This window comes from Pleuronectes platessa, chromosome 11 (genome assembly GCF_947347685.1).
Source record: "Pleuronectes platessa chromosome 11, fPlePla1.1, whole genome shotgun sequence".
Classification (NCBI taxonomy): Eukaryota; Metazoa; Chordata; class Actinopteri; order Pleuronectiformes; family Pleuronectidae; genus Pleuronectes; species Pleuronectes platessa.
The window spans coordinates 19,079,431-19,088,553 of record NC_070636.1 but is presented as its reverse complement, the minus strand read 5'-3'; positions in this window follow the sequence as shown (position 1 = coordinate 19,088,553).

Here is a 9,123-nt window from a genome sequence, read left to right as displayed (position 1 = left end):
TAAGGGTTATGGAGTCTGGTCTTCAGATAGAGGAGAGTACGACAAGCATTGTGCTCGACAAAACTGCACATCCCTATCCCCATGTGAGAATGTGATCCAGGGTGATTGTAGCAGTGCAGAAGCGTTCTCTTTTGTGGAGGAGGAAGTGTTTGGTAGTGGTCGACTGTAAGGTAGGTAGGTAAGTTTTATTCTCCTAATATTACGACTTATATCTGGAAATCTTTTCCTTCAATGTGACCCTTGTACTCCATCGTAGTAAACAAAATCTTAGGTTAATCAAGCCGGAGCTAATTTATCAATGTAATCAGAATTCAAACTGTGAATATCCATTTAACATGAGTGTATAGAGTGGCTGTAATACATATCATCCTTTTATGATAAAATGACAACCACAGATCTTAAGACCTCAGCCATTACTTTGTGTGACTGCTGTTTTAATCATTTCTGTAATTTAATTTACAGCAATCTTTTAGAGCCTCTTTCAATCTCATACACATTTGTTGCCGTTATTGTTGCCAATAACTCTAAATACAAATCTCTGATTAGCTCGGTTTATTCGGTTTGATCTGAGTTATGGACTGTCTCAGGCTTAGACCAGGCCATCGCTCTCAGCGGCACATCAAGTTCAAGTTTGTATCATAAAAGCTCAAAACAAAGAGCAGGTTTGTGACTGGACGACCATTAGTTCAGTCTCAGAAGTGTGTGTGGTGCGTTGGAGCGAGGCCTTTGACCACTGGAGTGCAGCTGCTCCGAGGCAGTGTGTTAATGCTGGGCAGCTTCAAGGTGTGAGAGTGTGAGGCTGAGCAGAGTGTTTCAGGAAATCACAGCACTGCTCTGTCTCACCATCATGGGCAGGGGTTAAAGATGCTCAATAGGATCACGTCCTCACCCCTCAACTCTCAGCCCAAATCCTTTTTCAGTTCTCATCTCCTTCCCGCCAGTGGATGATTGTCCAGCTCCTTTTGCCTGGTGCTCTCCTGGGCTTTCAATTCCCCAGAGCCCTTCCGCCCCACATGATTGAATTATAAAATATGTCCATCCACTATATCAACCATTATAATTCTACAAACGTCTGTATGTCTGTATGTGGAGTGCAAACCTCCAAAAACTGTCCATGCTGACTGCTTAACGCTTGTCATGTGTATTGCTTAGCATCAGATGTGGTGCGATATGGATGTGCAGTATGTCCGATATTAATCAAATGTGAAATAAACAGGCAAATAGCACTTTGTAGCAGACCGTGGGGGTGGGGCAGACTACCCTCCTCCTAGGGACCAAGTCGAACACTCTTCTTCTATGTCTGAAACTGGGTCAAACCTCGGGTCAAAATTGCTGCCAAGTCATGATATCAGACTTACACAAAGATCTAAGGTTGCTGATCTCTGTCATGCAAGCAACTTTTATAGAATCACTTCCTCTTTAGCAATTTGTCAGCTGTTTTGTTGCCGTAATCGCTTGAATTGCAGAGGTTTTATGTAACAAAAGTTGTGATCTTGGGTCTGAAGAATGTGTCGCTTGTAAATGACAATATGAACAGCAGCTCAGTAAATCATCCAAACTTATACATAAACACGTGAACAGTAATAGAGTAAGTTCAGTCTCATTTTATGAAAACATATTGACTATAAAAACTTCAGTGCGGATAAACCTGGTAGGATGAACACAAAGTTTCCTATATTCACTGGAGAACATGTGACACAACTTCCTGCTCACAAAAGACCTGTTTGAAGAGGACTCAGTAATGACAAGGAATAATAATTTAATGAAAACAGTATCCCTGCTGTTTGTTTTAATTGCATATTTATTCTTTGATTTTGTCAGTTGTGACCCCAGAGACAGAGAGAGATGATGAGCAGACACACCCTGACAGCAGAGAAACTCCTCACTTATGCACAGCTAATCCATCATGTAAAAAGTGTTCCATTATAATTTCATGATGTTATCGTAAAGATCAGCTCTGTGGTTTAATAGAAAAGAGCAAAGGAGTTGACCAGCAGGGAGAAATGCACTTCTGGTGTGAGTAGCCATGCAACTGCCTCCTATCAACCTTTACTTGGATTTATTCTTCATTGGACTTTGGACAGTTTTTTTTTGTTATGTCACAAAACTTCGTGTCATTTCTCTTCCTGCTTCCTGCTCGCTTGAGTCCTAACCTGTGTCTCAATCTAGGGGCGGCACCCTTTGCTGGCCGCATGTGTAGACTGAGCGTGCTGTGCAGAGCGACTACACTTTCCCAATTTGAAGGCACCTCCAAATGCAGCCGACAAATGTGTCCTTCCACCCCCAGGCACCGTGTGGACACTTCCAGGCCCGACTCATCCCCGGATTCATTGCGCTTCAGTGACAAACTTTGTTGCTAGGCGACAGCTGTAAGGAGGGACAGGCTGGCGATGCCATGGTGAGACCGGAGCGTCTCATTTCGGTTCGGCCGACGCTGTACAGAATTGAGACAAAGCTAACCTCACCTGCATCTGATTAGTTCTGTCCCTGTTCATATGATTAGAGACAACATTAATACTCTGCTTTGTTCTGTCCTAGAGTGGCCAGAATGTCCGTTGCCCCCATGTACACATGCTGTCTTGCTTTATTGAGTCTCTTTGTGTTTGAGCCTTGCTTTCACTTTTGGAAACCAGCCCACTCTTTGACTGTCGCATCTTTTTCCGAATTCAGCCTGATGTTTGTGTTTTGTACTGTGGACTGTTGATCTGGACTCTGATCCGTCGCCTGCTCCATGTGGAGTTGTTTGTTTGATTGCACTGCCCTCTCTGGTTATGGACCTGCATCACCTCCATGTAAGCTCATTGCTTGTTCCTTCATTAAAAAATGTGTCCATCACATCAGCATTTGGGTCCTTTCCCTGTGTTGTTTCTGCATGAGGAGTCACAGCAACTGCTCACGTGAAAACTGACACTGCTGCCTTCTGTTTGAACTCGAGCGTGAAGACATTGATTTAAGGCTCATTTATGCTGCCGTTGCTTATGAAAAGAGATGTGTCTGTTTCAATGATTTAAGCACCGCTGCCCATGCGTCCTTTGCAATGGCACGGGTGTAAAGCAATGCACTAGAGGGCGGTGAAGAGACAAGAGTATGGCATAATGTAAGAGTAAAAGATGCGTGATGGAAAGTAACAACATATACATGCCTGTAGCTTTTTTTTACCAACTCCATTGTACTTTCTTGCTTGTGGCCTGTGGACATCTTGCTTGAACCATCTGGTACACTGCCCCCTCATGATTTTCAGTGGTACTGCCCAGTTTTGTCTATAGCCGAGGCTTTCTGAAGACATGGGCAAATATGGAAGACGCAGAATAGGGACAGAAGGCTCAGTTTCCATGTGTGTTTCTAACAGGGAGCAGAAATTAGCCTTAACTTGTAGTCATAGTAGGCTACTCATTGTCAGCATCTCGCTGGCTGAAGAACGGGAGTGAGCTTGTTGGAATGCTTTTCTGAAGTGGCCGGTAATTCTAAATGTTGAGTGTTAATCTGAGCTCAACAAATATCAACAACACTCAAGCATGCAACCCTGCTATTTGTCCAGCTAGCTAGCGTTGCAGTATTGTAAATCACTTCACTTTAACCCCAGACTGTGGCTGAATCAAGGTTAAAATAAATTACAGTTGTTGGTTTTTTATTCAAATCAATCCAAAGTTGACATGTTTTGATCTCAGTCAGTTACAGACGGCTCTTTTCTTTCTTCGTGTTTACATCAACCATGTAATCAGCTCTGTTTGAAAATCCCCATTGGACTGTTAGTGTATTGACTTTAACAACATGATTTTCTGCCCAGAGGAGCAGCTGTGTACAGAAAACGTGTGGCTAAATTGCTCCTATTTCATATTTGCAATATATTACTGTCTCTGCAACAGCATTTCTATTGCAATTTGTGCCATTATTGAACATTTAACTTTATTTTCTCTGTAAGAGAGACTCTACAAATGAATGAATTGCATTGTAGAAGACTCCTCTCTTTGTCTTATCTTTCATAATTGTGTTTTCAAAGGAGGATTGGTGTGCCAGATAAATAATTTTGTAATTCTGTAATCTCAGATTTTTTCATGGATTTTTTTACCTGTGTCAGTAAAATACTTCAGATTCCCTGGTCTTTTATGGAATATCTATTTGAACATAAGCATTGTCTTGGTAGATTTGGCATATTCGAAGGTATTATGCTAAACGAAAGTTTTCATAATAGGGTTATTATATTGTCAGACGACATTGTACTGTATAAAATATTTTCATATTTAAGAACCATTAAGTTTATGGCTGATGCGTACACTGTGTATGAGATTTTGGGACAATTACTGCATCCCCAAAAGGGAAACCTCCTTGATAGCCACCTGGTTGCTGGCTGCAGTATAGGTCATAAACTGCATGGGAAATGGACCAAACTAAAAAGTTCATGTCAAATAATGGTTTCTGTCGTTTTAGGAGTTCTTATTTTTGGATATAGCGTGAGCAAATGAAGACAAGGCCGTCAACAATTTATTTTAAATAGAGGCTATGGGCCATGTACATTCGTATTGGAACATCCTATAAGGGAGAGACACACAACCCCAATATTATATAAAGGGATACTGTTACACTGTGTTTCATGTATTTGTGTGTCAATCAAGCCACACTACAAGTAATTCAAAATATTTATATCTTAATAAAACACATAATGTCATACTGCTTATGTTTAATTTCCTCTACATAATAGTTGTGCATGGGATAACTACTCCCTTGGAACCAATAAAATCAAACTTGTACTGTGGCCACATGCCGACAAAATGCCTTTTGTCATCATATTAAAATATTAGTCAGGGATTCTCTCTTATAAAAAGCAAGCGGCTTACAGTTTTTATTCAGGAGAGAATAATAATGATAATTTTACAGATCCCCTCAGATCTGCAGGGCAGCAGCTTTACCGTAGCTAGCGTCACTCCCCTGGTTCCTCCTGCTTTTTTTCATAAAGAATTGATTAAATATTTGAAAAGCTATTTATATTTTTAGTTGCTGATGGTGTTGGAGTAGTTGTGTTTATTTTACACCGTTCTCTGCACTTCCTGCATTTACCTGTAAGAAGAGATTTTTGAGCTCTATATGTGTCCAAGGATCTTGTCTTACACTTACTCCACCGTGAATAAAATAATGTTGTGGTATAAATATCAAGAGTATTTCTTCAATTAGCAAAGTACTCACAAATGCATGTGTCACAGGGCCTATAAACTGAGCGGGAAAAACACTGACTTTTAATCTTCAAATCAGCTTCTTTATTTCGTCCTCAAAGCACAAATTTAAGTGACATCTCTAAACACAACTCAAAGTTTGCATTAGTTTATAATTTGGTGTTGATTATTTTTCACATGACAAATTCCAGAAAAACTATAAATGGATGGATGCAAATATTGTAATACAGTGCCTTGCATAAGTATTCACCCCCTTTGGACTTTTCTACATTTTGTCATGGTATAACCACAGATTAAAATGTATTTCCTCGTGAGTTTATGTAATGGACCAACACAAAATAGTGCATCATTTGGAAGTGGGGGGAAATATTACATGGATTTCACAATTATTTACAAATAAAAATCTGAAAAGTGTTGAGTGCATATGTATTCACCCCCTTTACTGTGAAACCCCTAACAAAGATCTGGTGCGACCAATTGCATTCACAAGTCACATTTGCAAGTCACATAATTAGTAAATAGGGTCCACCTGTCTGCAATTTAATCTCAGTATAAATACACCTGTTCTGTGACGGACTCAGAGTTTGTTGGAGATCATTACTGAACAAACAGCATCATGAAGACCAAGGAGCTCACCAAACAGGTCAGGGATAAAGTTGTGGAGAAATATGAAGCAGGGTTAGGTTATAAAAAAATATCCAGAGCTTTGAACATCTCTCTGAGCACCATAAAATCCATCATAAGAAAATGGAAAGAATATGGCACAACCGCAAACCTACCAAGAGGAGGCCGTCCACCCAAACTGAAGAGTCGGACAAGGAGAAAATTAATCAGAGAAGCAACCAGGAGGCCCATGGTTACTCTGGAGGAGTTGCAGAGATCCACAGCTGAGGTGGGAGAATCTGTCCACAGGACAACTATTAGTCGTCTACTCCACAAATCTGGCCTTTATGGAAGAGTGGCAAGAAGAAAGCCATTGTTGAAAGGGATCCATAAAAAATCCCGTTTGGAGTTTGCCAGAAGCCATGTGGGAGACACAGCAAACATGTGGAAGAAGGTGCTCTGGTCAGATGAGACCAAAATGGAACTTTTTGGCCTCAATGCAAAACGCTATGTGTGGCGAAAACCCAACACTGCCCATCACCCTGAGCACACCATCCCAACAGTGAAACATGGTGGTGGTAGCATCATGCTGTGGGGATGCTTCTCTTCAGCCGGTACAGGGAAACTGGTCAGAATAGAGGGAAAGATGGATGGAGCCAAATACAGGGAAATCCTTGAAGAAAATCTGACGCAGTCTGCAAAAGACTTGAGACTGGGGCGGAGGTTCATCTTCCAGCAGGACAATGACCCTAAACATACAGCCAGAGCTACAAAGGAATGGTTTGGATTAAAGAATGTTAATGTCTTAAAATGGCCCAGTCAAAGCCCAGACCTCAATCCAATAGAGAATCTATGGCAAGACTTGAAGATTGCGGTTCACAGACGGTCTCCATCCAATCTGACTGAGCTTCATCTTTTTTGCCAAGAAGAATGGACAAACCTTTCCATCTCTAGATGTGCAAAGCTGGTAGAGACATACCCCAAAAGACTTGCAGCTGTAATTGCAGCGAAAGGGGGTTCTACCAAGTATTGACACAGGGGGGTGAATACTTATGCACCCAACAGATGTCAACTTTTTTGTTCTCATTATTGTTTGTGTCACAATAAAATTTATTTTGCACCTCCAAAGTACTATGCATGTTTTGTTGATCAAACGGGAAAAAGTTTATTTAAGTCTATTTGAATTCCAGTTAGTAACAGTACATAATGGGAAAAAGTCCAAGGGGGGTGAATACTTATGCAAGGCACTGTATATATTATTTTCAAAGGTTGACTGTTATTATAAGGCCAAATCATCATGTCAGATCCATGGCTGTTATTACTACTCTTTTTCAAGTTAATATAACAAAACACTCATCATGTATTTGATATTAAGTTATCCAGATGTGGATTTTTCCCCAGATATTTGCTCCTCAGAAGTAGAATAAAATGGTAGTTTGAGGGACCTCTGTGAACATGGCTGTGGATCATGGAGCATCTGCTGTTGGGTGGAGTCCAAAGGAATATACTGTTCAGTTTTGTTTAGTAACACAAGGTCTAATAGCGTGGGCAATACTTGGAGTACTTGGAAAGAGTCCTTCTTCTACGAACTGTAAAGACAATTACAAAAGTTGTTTGCTTGACTCAATGGTTTAATGGTTTTTATACGTAGGAACATGCAGCCTCACACCTTCAGGGATTTTAGAGATAATGTTTTTTATGGACCATGAACACCATTAATAAAAAAATAGACATTTAGTTTATTACAACACATAGCTTTGTGCAAGATGCAAAGCTACAATGCATAGTTCAGTTGTGTATTCGTGCTGTCTGCATTGGGGCTGTATTGGGGGATCCTTCTAAATAAACAAATAAACAAAAGTATTGAATTCATTAATTATAAATAAAAACACGATCTGAGAAAACAAAAAAGTATTAAACCATGCAATTAAATGGATCTCTCTTTTCGAGTATCCACTAAATCACATTCATAATGAGGGTTTTTCACTGCGTCAAGGCAGTAATCACTTGAGGTGCACTTCAACTCATGAGCATTTAACAGGCAATTAGGGTATGTTTAAATAAAACTTGTTTGCTTACATATACAGTGAATGTGATGACAGGTGGGGCAAAACATGATGTGGAGAGGATAATCAGGTGACAGACTTACATTACCAATCATTCACTGAGATTTGTTCGTGTTGCTCAGTCCCTGTTTAAAAATGACCTGCAGTAATTGCAAGTAAAGAGCATCTCCGGACTTGGTGAGGATGGACTCAGTCCACAGAGCCCTGCTGCTGCAGCACTGCTGCACTGCTGCACAACAAGCTGTTAACCTGCTCTTTTAAAGTTTGGTGAAGCTGAACCGCCTGAACTGGAGAATCAGTTGTCGCCACTGTCATACATGCCCTGCTGTTGTGATCGATGATTTCCATTCCGTTGAAGCCAAGCTCCACTACAACAGAGGTTATGATGTCATCTGCATAGTTGGATTCAGCCAAAACTTGGTGGAAGGATGCTTGAGGAATCAGGCATGTTTAATTGACTATGAGTGTGAGAAAATTGGTGCATCTTTATTAAGTTTTAAGAGGCTGTTGGGATTAGGTGGAGGTATGTGCTCTACTGAGAACCATCCAGGTTGAGATTGCTTTAGGTAGAAGGGATGACCAGTTTTTAATTTAGCATTTTTGTAAGATTACATGTTGATCACATGGATTGTGACACATTGGGCCACCCCAAAGAGCATTTAAATTTTGTTTTCCTAAAAAAGAAACCTCCCCTCATTTGTTCTGTGACGCTCTCTGAAGTCTGAACTTTAAAAACTTGCTGTAAAGATGGGGCATGAATCGTTTGTTCCGAACTTGATAAATGCCACTGGTTTAAGAGAAAGTTTGATTGTAAAATTTACGAACATCAAACCGCCGCCATACTGTGACAGACAGATCATCAAGTTCTGTGCTTAAAGTGTATTGTATTGTAGGTTAAAAATCACTTAAAACACTTAAAAATCACAGACCACCACCGAAATTAATCAATGACAGAAAACCTTTAAAACAACCTGAACCATGATATTTATCAACGTTAAAAGACAAAATAAATGCAATATAGAAGTCCCAGGCTTAGGTTCACCATGGACGCCTTCCCCCCTTATCCTGGCACAGGAGCCTTTCAGATGACTAATGACTGATTGGTTGAATCGGGGTAGTGCTACTGGGGCGATCGAGGAGATAGTAGACAGGGGAAAACAGAAACATACAAACCTAACCGATTTTTCTTAAATTACTCATGTCTGCCAAATCTGTTCTGATGGGTGGTTAATGCATGAGTCCCACAGCTTCCATCTAAAACCTCATTTTCCACAGCAGCAGACATT